Source organism: Puma concolor, chromosome C1, assembly GCF_028749965.1.
Source record: "Puma concolor isolate L17-30 chromosome C1, mPumCon1.1.hap2, whole genome shotgun sequence".
Taxonomy (NCBI): domain Eukaryota; kingdom Metazoa; phylum Chordata; class Mammalia; order Carnivora; family Felidae; genus Puma; species Puma concolor.
In genome coordinates this window covers 120,239,934-120,254,915 of record NC_141674.1, presented here as the reverse complement: position 1 = coordinate 120,254,915, position 14,982 = coordinate 120,239,934, and the positions used below count along the sequence as shown (strand labels likewise).

Below are 14,982 nucleotides of genomic sequence, written 5' to 3'. Positions count from 1 at the left end.
GGACATACTCAGCCTCTTTGGGACTGATATGAATAGTTGGATGGGCCGCCAGGGGGTGTGAGTCAGGAGGGATGGGGAAGGAGAGGGCAGTATTTTCAACTTCACATGGACCATAGAGATCTCCTACTCCAAGATTTTTTAATATGGTTTTTGAGCCTCAGGGCCATCTTTCAATCAAATAGCGTGCAAAAGCCTCACATAGATGTTCTCTGGCCTACTTCATCACCTAGTTCAGAGAGGTCTCGCCTAGCCTCCAAAAACAGCCATTTGGTTGGCGACGGTCTGACACAACAGAACTGCTTCAGGATAAACGTCTCTCAATTTTTACCAGCGCCGGCAACCTCGCTGTTCACTTTGACGTCAACTCGAAGGAAGAGCAGTTTGTGCCTGATGTGCCGTCCGGCTTCTGCGAACATCAAACACATCTCCAGCCTTGGTTAGGAGGGTGGGCTCCCAGTCGTGACCAGAACACGACAGAAGGATCAAACACAGACTGCCACCTCCGGAACAGGAGCAGGTGCTCTACGAGTCCACCTCGTCCCAGAGACAAACGGGGGGATGTCTGTATTCACGCTGAGGCTACTTCTTCCCCAGTGGAACTATTGGCATTCGGTGAAATCTGCAAGTGGATGTTTCAGAGCCCGAGGAACGCTCTCCACAATGTCGCAGGCAGACAGCAATGATACTTACCCTTAGGACAGGCTTCCGTGGCTTATTACACAAGTAATAAACACCCATTATGTAATATATAGAAACGCAGATGGAAAAAAAGCAGAGGATGCATTTTGTTGTGTTTTTTTTAATGTTTATTTATTTATTTTTCAATATATGAAATTTATTGTCAAATTGGTTTCCATACAACACCCAGTGCTCATCCCAAAATGTGCCCTCCGCAATGCCCATCACCCACCCTCCCCTCCCTCCCACCCCCCATCAACCCAGAGGATGCATTTTGATCACCAATAATCCTGTCCTGAAAGGTTGCCATTGTTAATAGTTTGATACATCTCCTTCCGATCTTTTGTCAAAGCAATAGAAATACACTGTAAATATAAGTGAACATTTCATGAGATGTGTTTTTTAAATTTTTTTTAACGTTTATCTTTGAGAGAGAGAGAGAAAGAGAGAGACAGAGCGTGAGCAGGGGAGGGGCAGAGAGAGAGGGAGGCACAGAATCCGAAGCGGGCTCCAGGCTCCGAGCTGTCAGCACAGAGACCGATGCAGGGCTCGAACTCGTGAGTTGTGAGATCATGACCTGAGCCGAAGTCGGACACTTAACCGACTGAGCCACCCAGGCGCCCCTAATGATATGTATTTTTAACAAAAGTAGGATCATACATATTTGTTGATTATATCTCTTGTTTGCACCCAAAAACGTATTCTGATCATGTGTTAATAAATATGCCTCTACACTGACATTGTCAATGACCACACAGGTGATTCATTGTGTGGAATGAATGATAAACTACTCAGCCATATGCCAATTGTGATACATTTAGGGTTTCTTTTCCTTTTTTCTTGTAAACATCATGCTGATAAAGGACCCCATACACCTATCCCGGCTCATCTGCCCACTTATTTCCTTATAAAAGCACACTTGTTGGACCAAAACCACATATACTAGAGTGGATGGATGCTGTTCATTGGCTGGCCAAACCCCCATCCGCAGCCCCAATTCCTGGTCGCGTTGAGTAACATAGCTTTTATTTTCTGTATTCTGGTGACATCTGGAGCTTTGTTGACTTTGCAGTGACTGCCCCTCCCAAGGTCAATGGATACCTAGCGATAATAAAGGATTCACCTACAGGCACACTTTCCAAATCAAGCAATCCAGAGCCCACCCCCAGACACCTCCTCTACAGGCTCTCACACTCTGGGCCACTACTCGCTGCCCTAAATACCCAGGACCGGGTACCCGGCTACTTGGGACAGTTTCTACACCAGAGAGTATTCAAACTAGCCAATGTTAAATCTGTCAATCCCACCTCGCCTGTTCCTTCCCAGGGAAATCACAATAAAGGCTCTCCCACACATTTCCCCCTTAATCCCTCCGCCCTCTGACCAACACTGGGGCTTCCCTGTGTGCCCCTTTCTCTTGGAAACAATGAACAACAATCTTTGCGACGGCAGTCACCTCCTGGTCTTGTTCCCCTTACCGTACCTCAACTTTTTTATCGATACACTTTATTTTCAAACACATGGTGGGGGGCACACAGGTCTGTCTCCTTCTGTCTCTTCTGTGACTAGAACAGAGCCTGCAGACAGAAGGCTCTTTGGTGTGCTGTGTGTTTCAGGGCGACTCCGCTGTGGTCGCAGAAGAGGGGCTCGGGGTCCAGAATTGACCACTAACTGAACAGGCTCATCCTCGCCCCTTCCCAGCTGCCTCACCGCCTCCCATAAACAAGTATGAACTCCACTGGGCAGGCCTCTTGAGCCTCTGCAGCTCCAGATCCTGGGCCTGGATACACAGGCATGAACAGAAGTCAGAACGCGACGAGAACGGAAAGAACGCGTTGGACCAAAGTCGCCGGTGCTGCCGAAATAAGTGCGGAAGAGCTTGCGAAGCACGGGTATTGGGGCCCGCCATCCAGAATTTGAATCCAATTCTGTCATTGGTTTGGTGAGCTTTGGAAAATCTTCTTAGACGCATTGAATGTCAAGAGCCTCATCTCTAAAGTGGAAAAATAAAGTCCTATGTCACCAGGCTGTGATCAGAATTAAATGAAACCATGCGTGTAAAGCTCCGTGTGAGTCAGAATACTTTCCATCGCAAATGACAGAAAGTGAGCCCCCAAGGAAATGTATTAGGGTCGCATAACTTGGAAGTCCAGAGCGGTTAGCTTCAGGCAGTGCTGGATCCAGGAGCACTAAGGATAGGACCCGGCCTCAGACTTTCTCCCCATCACTCATCTCTGCTCCCCTTGGCCTGCAGTCCTTTGCAGAGAGGCTTTCTGTGTGCAGCGCCTCCCTGGCCCCTGGAGGCCCTGAGCCCACGTTGTCCCATTGGCTTATGATCCTTATAGTGCAAGGGTGATCGATCTCGTAATGGTTCCAGTAGGAATCCTGTGAAGGTCTCTGGTTGACCCAGCTTGGCTCACATGTCAGCCCTAAACCAATCATCTTTGTGCCAAGACCGGTCACATGCCCACCCTCAGGGAGGAAGGGAGTAACACCAAGGAGTGAACTTGGGAGAGCTCCACCAAGGAAGAACCGTGGTTTCCCAAAGGTAGAGTTGTCGAGGCCCAAACTACTGGTCCACTACAAATTTCAGCAGAATATGGAACCGAGTTTTCAAACTGGTACCCTCTGGAGAAACTCGCCTGTGAATGTGTTCTGGGTGGTTCACACAGTGTGGTCCAAAACGGCCATCCAGTTGGCCACATTAAACATTGCTGTGGGGAGTGTAAATTAACACAACTCTCTTGAAGGGCGATGTGGCAATAACTATCTGCATTTAAAACGCACGTGATTTTCTCCCAGCAATCTCCCTTCTAGGAATTTATCCTATGACTCTACTCCTACGCTTGTAGTTCTAAGAAATGACTCCATAGAAGACGATTTATTGCCGTGCCGTGTGTAAGAGTGGAAGGCTGGAAACCACCTAAATGCCCAACAACGGAGGACAAGTTAAAGAAAATAGGACACGCTCGTTCAGATGAATCCTCGAAACAATAAGAAAAACCGGGGTGGGGGGAGGAAATCCCTTTGTGGAATGGCATCAACCAGTCTGCAAAATATTTTGTTGAGCGGGAAAAGTAAAGTGCAGTATAGGGCATAGAATCGCATGGCCCCATTTGTTTAAGACCTGGGGAAACCACACTGTGGTGTGTGTGTTTGTTTTCATGTGCCTAGAAGGATTTATAAGAAACTGGCGGGGCGCCTGGGTGGCTCAGTCAGTTGAGCGTCCGACTTCGGCTCAGGTCGTGATCTCACCGCCCGTGGGTTCAAGCCCCGTGTCGGGCTCTGTGCCGACAGCTCGGAGCCTGGAGCCCGTTTCAGATTCTGTGTCTCCCTCTCTCTCTGCCCCTCCCCCACTCATGCTCTGTCTCTCTCTCTCTCTCTCTCTCTCTTTGTCAAAAATAAATAAACATTAAAAAAAAGTAAAAAAAAAAAAAAAAAAGAAAGAAATTGGCAACACTGCTTCCCCATCAGGGAGAGAACGGTAGTCCAAGGGGATACAGTGGGAGGTTGGCTTTCTGCTGAACATCATATTCGATTTGCATAGATTCATATTATACTTTGGAACCACGTGAATCTTTACTTATCTTAAAAATAAAATAAAAACATTGTTATTCCGAAAACTAACTTGCGGGGCCGAGGTTTATTTTTGGAGTTCAGACACAGCCTGGAATCTCAAAGGAAAAATCCCTCAACACATTCATTCCTTCAGCTTTTCCTTCACGTGGTTAACGACCTGGGTGTTTAAGAAACATCTGGGAACGGCTTCCATGGGACGGAGGGAACCAGGGAAGGCTTCCTGATAGAAGACTCCATTTGGCTCTTGAAAGGTGAATGAGAGCTCAGCGTGTGGAGAAGCGGCTTCCAGTCACGGGCCTAAAGCCTCAGCATTATCTACACACACTGTGAGAGGACCCAGCTAAACTCCTGGAAGCCGGAGGGGGCAAGGGCTTGGAGGGGGTGGGGCGGGACCAGAGAGGTCAGCTGGGGCCCTGTGACCAGGAAGCACTCGGGCCCTACCCCATAGACCATGAGGAGCTACAGGTGGGTTTGTGTTCAGTTAGGGTTTGAGGAAGCCAGGCCTGGCCAAACCACAACCCGGGCGTTAATGAAAAGGCCCAACCCCGGGGACCAAAACTGCCCTCTCTTTGGTGGCTTTTCCCTCACACACCGTTGCTTGTGGCCTTCCACTTATAGCATTCTGCCCCCAACAGGAAATGCTCGTGAGGAAGAAGCCGATTAATTACTCCTGCCCCTTGGAGACAGCTGTATTTATCCTTCCTCCTTCCAAGAACCCGGCTGCAGTGGGCACTGGGTGGCGCCCCCAGGGCACGAGCCAGCCTCCGTGTGCAACCCCGCCCCACTCTCCCCCTTTGCGGACCCAGGCGGCTTCTGTTTCTGGAAGGCACTGAATTGTGCGGCCAGGCTGGAAGGAAGCCACTTGTCCTGGAGCCCCACCCCTGGGCTCCAAGGCTCTCCTTGCCCTGCCCTGCCCTGCCTCTTCCCAGAATGCTCTTTTCACATTGTCTGTCTGCTTTTCCCTTCCCATCATATCTTGTCCCAGACACGAATTACCCCTGACCACAAGAGCGACCGGATGGCCTGTCTGCTCTTTCCCACCAAGGGGCCAATGACCGAAAACACCAGTGAGAGGTGTTTCTCTCCCACACAGGGAACCTGCATGCCAGCCGGGAAAAGTGTGCTGACGTAGGACATCAAGGAAGAGGAAGCAGGGATACAGAAAGGACCTCGGGACCCCTGAAATCCCACCACCCACCACGGCTCCTGCTTGCCCGGAGTAAGCCCGGCCTGCCTACAGGGCTTTACCGTTCTGCAGGTTCAATGTAACAGAAAGACTTTACAAAAATGGTATTTTCTCACTTTAAATTTTTTTTAGTGTTTATTTATTTTTGAGACAGAGACAGAGCGTGAGCAGGGGAGGGGCCAAGAGAGAGGGAGACACAGAATCCGAAACAGGCTCCAGGCTAGGAGCTGTCAGCCCAGAGCCCGACGCGGGGCTCGAACTCACAAACCGCGAGATCATGACCCGAGCCGAAGTCGCTCACTTAACCGACTGAGCCACCCCGGCGCCCCTGATATTTCCTCACTTAAAAAAAAAATTATGTATGTCATCAATGTTGACTAATTGTTTTTTTTTTTTTAATTTTTTTCAACATTTATTTATTTTTGGGACAGAGAGAGACAGAGCATGAACGGGGGAGGGGCAGAGAGAGAGGGAGACACAGAATCGGAAACAGGCTCCAGGCTCCGAGCCATCAGCCCAGAGCCTGACGCGGGGCTCGAACTCACGGACCGCGAGATCGTGACCTGGCTGAAGTCGGACGCTTAACCGACTGCGCCACCCAAGCGCCCCAAGTTGACTAATTGTTAAATCAGAGCTTAGAAATAAGCCAAAGGGAGAGAGGATATAAAATAAGTTACAATCTGGGTATCCTAAAATAACTGACATTTATTCTATTGGTATATATTTCTAAACCTTTTCTCTCAAAGATAGAACTGCCATCACAGAATGCCTTTCTGCTTATCGAATCTTTCTGCGGCATTAGATATTCTTCTACAACGGCATCTTTTTTTTTTTATTTAAAAAAAAATTTTTTTAACGTTTTATTTATTTTTGAGACAGAGAGAGACAGAGCATGAACGGGGGAGGGGCAGAGAGAGAGAGGGAGACACAGAATCGGAAGCAGGCTCCAGGCTCTGAGCCATCAGCCCAGAGCCCGACGCGGGGCTCGAACTCACGGACCGCGAGATCGTGGCCTGAGCTGAAGTCGGACGTTTAACCGACTGAGCCACCCAGGCGCCCCTACAATGGCATCTTTAATAGGGCTGCACAGGAGCCTAGAGTTTAGATGAACCACAGTGGACACAATCCGCTCTACCTTCCTTTCTTATTTCTTTCCGATTCTGGGCCATGTAGAGAGCGCTTCGGTGAACGTTCATAGACCTATAACTTTTATGTTTGCTCGGTTACTTCCTTTATGATACACTTCCAGGAGGAAAACTGCTGGTTGAGTTCTGCCCAGTGAGAGAAAATACATTTTCCGCACCGGATTAAGTCCCCGGTCAAAGGTGTGGGGCCCCTGCACTGAGCACACCTACCCTGGGGATGAGAGATGACAGGGACCAGCACAGCGTCCTCAAGGAAGGACGGAGAGCCACAAGAATTAAGCCATGGTGGGTACCCAAGCCATTAGGTCAACGGGCAGCAGCATCATTCATTATGGTGACGCTTCCGTGTCAAAACGCTGCCTACCTCCATCCTCACGGTAAGTCCCTGAGTGGGCAGGATCCCTGTCTTCAGCTAAGGGAACAGGCTGGGTTGGCTTAGGATGTTTGCCCAGGGTCATGTAGCTGCCAAGAGCAGAGCCAGATCCAAGGAAACCATCCGGGGTCTGACGGATGGGCCCTGCCCCACCCTGAGAAGAGGAAGACTACCGGTCCAATGGTGGGTCTGCTGCAGGGAAACTGGGCCAGCCCTCCCCTTGTCCCCTAACAAATGCTCCCCAGGTCACTGGAGTAAACATACGCTGCTCAGAGCCAAGGGCAAGGTTCCAGATAACTTCCTTAGCACAGTTCTCCAGGAAAAGCTGGCTTGAAGAATTGGAATTCAAATTCAAAGCATTTCCAGGTGCAGTAGGAGGGGAGCGGCAGTGGGGCCGTGACTCCCCGATACCCGTGGTGCGCCCAGAATGTGCCTGAGTCCCACGAGAGACTGTGGCAGGTGGCAGGAGAGCTTCCAAGAGGGGCGGGAAGGACTGACGAAAAGCCACGAGCCACGGGGGTGCTGATCTCACCCCTCTGCACACGAATCGGCATCCGGTTTGACATACTGATTGGAACCAACGAAATAAATAAACATCGGTCTCTGCAAAGCCAATGTCAACTTCTTCCCTGCCCTTCTCGCGCTTCGGAGTGCCTTCAGAATCGCATCCCCATGTAGAAACATATGTTCTATTGTTGAACAGTCACTCCACCTGAGATGTAACTTCCAGCCAGCTCAGGCAGAAATCCATGTGCGCACTTTGCCTGGGAGAAATATTCTTGTCACATAAGAATCCCTCTATTAATCAAAAATCACATTATGGCTCCTGGAATGAAGTTTCCTTTACTACTCTTTAATAATAAGCCCGAGATAAGATAAAATTGGTAATTGCGCGTTCTCTTCTGATGGGAGATAATACAAAAGTGGTATAGAAATTTGACTTAAAAAGAGTATATTCACTTGGCTAATAGGCTTCCATTATGTGGTCTTTACTTATTCATTTGTTACAATTTTTGCCACATATGGAAAACTTTAATTGGAAGTTACTTATTACATTGTTCCTGAGTGTCAGCAGCGGTGGAAAGTTTTCAATAATCAGAGACGAATGAATGCGGGGGAAGCCCAGGATGTTAAAGACACTGAATCCTGCTGGAAGAGACTGCCTCCAGCAACCACAGCAGAGGTTGGTTTCCCTACAGATGACCTTTAGATCAGAGATTAAGGACCAAATCTCATATCGACAAAAACTCAGGTGCTTTTTTTCAGTGGATTAAAGTACAATAAACAGATTCTAAGAAATATAGTAATATATGCGTTTTATCGTATTGCTAACCCGTATCGCATGAGGCAGAGGACCCTAAAATGGGGCTACTGTCCACAGGCAAGGGTCAACAATCAGAAACAAGGCCATTCTTCCATTTATAGGCATGTTTTGTGAGCTCCTCCCAGCTACCAGGTTAGGCCTTCATTACCAGTCATTAATGCCTATTAATCAATTAAATCATATTAACACTGCTGACGTCAGCAGGCCAAAATCAAGCAGCCCTTTCACAAGGGAATATTCCTGATCAAGATGCAAAGCCCCAAAATACCTAACATCGCTTGTGTAATTGGAGTAGAAACTGCAGCCTGCCAGGGGTTCGGTGGTTCACATCGGCCCTGGCTGGAGCTTGGCCCTTCTCCGCACCGTACCCCAAAGGTATGGACTCAGCACCAGGGGGATGTCTGTGATCCAGAGAGGACCATGAGAAGCTTTGTGAATGGTGTTTCACCGGGCCTTACTCAGGTTGCAGAACAGAAGCATCCGACGTAGAATCGTCTGTCCAAGTTGGTTCTTCTGCTTTGACCTTCACCACTAAAATGAGAATGTGTTCATTTACATTTGAGAAGTAGATGTGAGCCTCATTCATTCCAACAGGAAGTTCTATAAGGAAGGCTGGAGAGGGCTTATTACCATCATCACCATCATCATCAACGTCGTCTTCTTCATCATCATCACCGCCATCTTAGAGATGCCAACGCCAGAAGGCTCATGCTCTCACTGAGCCACCCAGCTGGTAAGTGGTAGAGAATGCCAGGAGCCCCGCCTTCCAACCCCTCCTTCCCTGCACCTTCCCTGCCAACTGCTTGGAGGGACCCAGGCAGAAAGTCCTGTCTAAACAAGCGAATGACCCACTTTGGGCTGAGCGGAAATCTGTGAATCGACGCTCGCCTTCAGATTTGGCACGCTGCATATTTATAGAGCTTGGATCCCTCCTTCAGCTTTCTCTAGCTAAGCTTGCTTCTAATCTGTCCTTGCCCTTAGAGGTCTCTTTGATGAAACCATCCCATTAGATGGCAACCATGCAGTATGAATTGCGGTGGCTCCTCTGTTTCTCCCTTCCAAAATCACGGCCATTAATTAGGAGCATACTGTGGGTGGTACCTAGTCTTGGCACTGACTGGCGAAAAACCACACCCAAGTAGAGAAAGCATCTCACTGAGGGTCCCCATGACCCCCAGAAGCATGCGTGAGAAAATCTAGCACAAAGAAACCTTAAGATGTCAAGGAGGGCTCACTGGCTATTACCAGGAGCAATGGAGATCAGTATGCCCTGGGACATCCTGGCCTCGGTCACCGACTCATTCAACAGTGTTGAGTATCTGCTTTGTACCAATCAAAGAAACCACTTTCACTCCCCTGAAGGAGCTCACAGTCTGGGGTTGATGGTGAGAAGAGAGTAGAAGACAAGTCAGAATAATCAGTTTGAGGTCGCAGTCCATATGGGATGGGAGGAGACCCCAGAAGAGAGGACCTCACCCAAATTAGGGCTGGGGGTGGGAAAGCCTTATCCACGGAGATAGTGCTTGAACTGACTCTTGAATGATGGGTAGGGGCTCTCCAGCTGGTCAAACAGGAGAAGACCATTCCAGCAGGGGACACAGCATGTACAAATCATGGAAGCTGGAGGAACATAAGTAGCTATCACGACAGTGGTGACGAATGTAAAAATTCCATTCGAGTGCTTCAATGACAAGCCCATGAACCCATCCCCCCTGGGGTGGACTACGCCAGGACCCCATGAATGTTTACTGACGTGACCAGCCATCACTAGAGCCCTGGGCACTCAGGCACCATGCAGCTGTGGCCTGGTTCAGGACTTGACACCAAAGAAATGTCACTGTGGAGCCCAGGCTTGCCAATTTCACACACGAGGTCCCTAGAGACTTCTCTCTTCCTCAGTTTTCCTCATCTTGAAAATGGGACTAATAACACCTGTTCTGAAGGCTTGCTCTAAGCATTTAAAATAATGTCTATGAAACACTTGGAACAAAGGAAGCAGGAACTCCACAAATGGTAACTTTGCTGCTGGCGTTATTTCTGGGGATCCTGGCTGGACCTGGTATGATCCTGAAGCTGCACAAACACGCCATGAGTCACACACTCACCCACTGATTTGAGTTAACGGTGGGTTGATTGGGTGGCAGTGTTTGTACCTCCAAAGACTCTTGGAGGCGGTGCTCTGTCCCATCATGAAGCTTACCTCTTGATATTCCCAGAACCTGAACACCACCTTTTCTCTCCTCTGGTTCTCTGTGCTTAAAGAATGCACCCTCCGGGGCACCTGGGTGGCTCAGTCGGTTAAGCGTCTGACTTTGGCTCAAGTCATGATCTCATGGTTTGCGAGTTCGAGCCCTGCGTCAGGCTCCATGCTGACAGCTCAGAGCCTGGAGCTGCCCCTCCCTTGCTCTCTCTCTCTCTCTCTCTCTCTCAAAATAAGTAAACATTAAAATTTTTTTTAAAAAGAATGCACCCTCCATTTATTATTAATTGGAGCCAAAAAAGAATTGCAAAGGAAAGTCTGTCAGAGGGAAAATTCTATCTCAGTCCTGATCCTGAGATGAAAAGAAAGGTTGTTTGCTGTTTGGACTGACTGCACCCCCTCTCTGCTGCTGTATGGAATGATCTGAGCTGGTAATTCTTCCCTCCCTTCCTCCCTTCCTCCTTTCTTTCTTTCTTTCTTTCTTTCTTTCTTTCTTTCTTTCTTTTCTTTCTTTCTTTCTTTCTTTCTTTCTTTCTTTCTTTTCTTTCTTTCTTTCTTTCTTTCTCTTTCTGTGCTTCCACTCTTGCCGATCAACTGTTGGGAGTCCTTTGAGACAAAAAACTAACTTTATTTATTATAGGCATGACTGTTAATAGCCACTTTCACTAATTCCACAGCCACCCAACAGATCTTGCCATTAACAGAAAATCAGCCCCCAGCGTCCCACATCCCCCAAACCCCTTAATCCCGGGCAGAGTGGGACCACTGGGCAGCCTTGCTTTATGAATCCCAACGCCACCATGTAATGTGACCTTGGACAAGTTGCTTACCTTCTCTGAGTCCCCATTTCTCATCTGTAAAATACTGATAATAATACCTGTTGCACAGTTGTGAGCGCCTGTCACAGTAGACAATAAATAAATGACACTGCTTTGTATTTTCACCATCATCATTCTCTCCCTTTCTGAGTCTGCCGGGATGTCCTGTTGATAAGGACCTTCACCATCATCCATGAAGAGTCCATGCAGATTCTAACCCCTAAGTCTCCGTTGACTCCAGTGTGCCTTACCAGAACATCAGCCTCCTATTCTATGTCCTTATTAAGTTACTGTTCTCCTCCAAAAATCTGGGGAAGAGACAGCCTCCTTCAGGAAGTCTTCCTAGATTGACTCTATCTGTGTCCAGTCACACTCTTTTTCAGCCTCCTAGCAGGAAAGAGAAAGCACATTCAGAAGCAATTGCAAAGAGAATTGAATAAAGGGACCATTTGCAGAGACGTGGGTAGGGCTTACAGAGGCACCACGGGAAATCAAAGCCCCAGAGAGTAGCAATGGCGGAAAGCTATATCCGTCCCTTGGCCTCAAGGGAATGGTGTTCCTGGAGCCTGGGGAGAGCTGGAGGCGGTCTGGAAGCCCAAGAGACGCAGCATACGCAGGCCAGCCTCTGTGGCCCCAGAGCACAGGCCAGGGAAGGGAAGGGAATGATCTGGGTGGGGCATGAATGGACAATAAAGCACACTCCTGTTATTCCAGCTTCTCCATTCAGTTGGGCAAACAGATAATAGGGAGGAATCCGCTATCTGAGACGCTTACATTTTCCATTTGAGGATCTTTTGTAGTGCTCATGCGGCAACAGCCCAATATAGTTACATGTTCCCCCACAAGCCTTGACCCACATCTTCTCCTTCCTCTGGATTCCCCCCCCCCCCCCGCCGTGGCAGAAACCTTGCCGTTTTTGAGCACCTACTACGTGCCCAGCACTGAGCCTCACCTGATCCTCACAAGGACCCCACAAGGGTCCATGCTTTGAAAATGAGGAAACCGAGGCTCAGGAAAGATAAGAGTCTTGCCCAAGATCCCTCAGTCGGGATCTGAATCCAGCTCCGCACCACAAGACTCCACGGCTTTGTGAAAGCACGCCAGGCCTGCCTCCCTCCGCCATGGCCGGCTGCCTTGTGGGCTTTGTTCAGGCCTTTATTATCTGGTCTGTCCGCACAGCGTTGGGATCTGCTCAGCCCTCAGACCTGAGCCCAGTATTAGATGCACCCAAGCAGATAAACATTCTGTACGGTGATTTGTCCTACTATCACCTCCTGAAACCGTGTCAGATGGGCCACACTGCCCCAGGCCCACGCTTCCCCTGCAACTTACCCTTGGTGGGGTGAACCAGCATAAAGGCAAGACAAGCTTCATCTACAGCAGGACACTCGATCGTCCAGCCTGCAAGGAGAGGAGAGGAGGCAAGGCTTTGACATTACAGCCTCAGAAATGAGGAAGTTTCTGCCTCTGACTGTGATTTCACAGGATGAGAAACTCCTACACAAGAAAGGAGGGGTGCCTGGGTGGCTGAGTTGGTTAAGCATCTGACTTTGGCTCGGGTCATGATCTTACCGTTTGTGAGTTTGAGCCCCACATCAGGCTGTCTGCTCTCAGCACAGAGCCCGCTGTGGATCCTCTGTCCCCCACTCTCTCTATCCCTCCCCCACTTGCTCTCTCTCTCTCTCAAAATAAATAAGCTTTAACAAAAAAAAAGAAAAGAGGGGCGCCTGGGTGGCTCAGTCGGTTAAGCGTCCGACTTTGGCTCAGGTCATGATCTCGCCGTCTGTGACTTCGAGCCCCGCGTCGGGCTCGGTGCTGACGGCTCAGAGCCTGGAGCCTGCTTTGGATTCTGAGCCTCCCTCTCTCTCTGCCCCTCCCCACTTATGTGCTCGCTCTCTCTCTCTCTCAAAAATAAATAAAACATTTAAAAAAGAAAAAAGAAAAAAGATTAAGAGGTAAGGTGATCAAAAAAAAAAAAAGTCCAAGTCATTTAAAGTATTTTTAAATTTTTTTTTTCAACATTTATTTATTTTTGGGACAGAGAGAGACAGAGCATGAACGGGGGAGGGGCAGAGAGAGAGGGAGACACAGAATCGGAAACAGGCTCCAGGCTCTGGGCCATCAGCTCAGAGCCCGACGCGGGGCTCGAACTCACGGACCACGAGATCGTGACCTGGCTGAAGTCGGACGCTTAACCGACTGCACCACCCAGGCGCCCCTAAAGTATTTTTAAAAATAAGCAGATTCTCACCTCTGTGGAAGATCTGGGTGTGGGTGGAGACCTGCTCAGGGCTGTCAGTGCTCTCCATCTGTGAGTTCAGGGTGTATGTTCCCCAGCGATCTCAGCACCAGGACAAAGAGCAATGGGTTGCTCTTTTCTTCTTCTTCTTTTCTTTTTTTTTTTTTACATTTATTTATTTTTGAGAGACAGAGACAGAGCACAAGTGGGGGAGGGACAGAGAGGGAAGGAGATACAGAATCCGAAGCAGGCTCCAGCCTCCGAGCTGTCAGCCCAGAGCACGACGCGGGGCTCGAACCCACAGACCGTGAGATCACGACCTGAGCTGGAGTCGGACGCCCAACCCACTGAGCCACCCAGGCACCCCATGGGTCGCTATTTCCTCCGTGAACCCAGCACCGATCTTGAAATGCTGTGCTCTGCACCCTCCTTCCTCTGAACGCAGCCACACCGGTTTGGAAAACCACGTGCTGTCTTCCTGGTCCCCGTGCCATGGGCTGTTCCTCGCCTCGCCGCCCGTCCCCTCTGTCTAGCTCGCATCTCTCCTGCTGCACCTCCTCTCTTCACAGCCTCATGGAGATGGAGAACAGCTGGTCCTTGATCCTCCGGAGAACAACTTTTTAGAGGTTTGTTTTAGTGGAAACACCAGGGTCCCGAGGAATTTTCCCCTTTGTGTGAAAATGAATGTCTTCCTCTGAGGCCTGCTCTGGGGGGCGTCCACCTGAGCGGTGGTAACTTCAAAGGCTCCCCACATTTCTGTTCCAGAGGCTCCAGGCGGGCTCGGGGCCTCCTCCCGCTGCTTCTGCCCAGGACTCCGCGGGCCTCTGCCCCGAACCCAGCACCGAGCAGCTGCGGAAGGGCCCCGGGCACATGTGTGATGCGCGTAGGTGTCTGCGTTCGTGCAGATGCTCCCGGCGGCTTGCGTTTGGGAGTGGGCGTGGGCGTCCAAAATACCTCGCTCTCTCTGCATTATTAAGAATCCCTGCTTAGAAAGCAGAGAGACACGAGGGGAGACAGCATCCAGCTACGGCCTCGCGCCTTCGGTTTCAGTCTGTAACAAATATTTATACCCAAGTTACAACAAGTCCTGGAAAAGAAGCTGTTCACAGAAACACAGACGCTTAGCACTGGATTAATTACAGGCCTCTGTTGCCCTCTCCAGTATACGCTTTATGTTCATTTTTAAACACTCCGTCGTGATTCTTCTCTTCCTTTCTTACACACCGAGCCCAGCAGGCAGCTGTTTCCTATATGCAGCTGGGTCCCGCCACAGATGACTGCCTCTCTTTTAGCACCTTTGTGAAGCTTATTTTGAGACGAATCTGGCTGCAGGTGTCAGGTAAGAACGGGACTTTGTCCGAAAAGACCAAGAACCCGGTCGAAGGGGAGGGAGGGGGCTCAGGAGTGAGAGGGTCCATGGGGGATACCTACATCCACCCT

At 49.5% G+C, this 14,982-nt stretch overlaps 1 long non-coding RNA gene across 1 annotated transcript; it reads right to left on the bottom strand.

Moving 5' to 3' along the window:
- Window positions 1-963: 963 nt before the first annotated feature.
- Window positions 964-14,951, bottom strand: LOC147578413 (uncharacterized). The gene is made up of 3 exons (XR_015255171.1): window positions 13,555-14,951; window positions 12,636-12,704; window positions 964-2,671 (listed from the first exon to the last, which is right to left on the bottom strand). It is a non-coding gene; the product is annotated as an uncharacterized LOC147578413 (long non-coding RNA).
- Window positions 14,952-14,982: the final 31 nt, after the last annotated feature.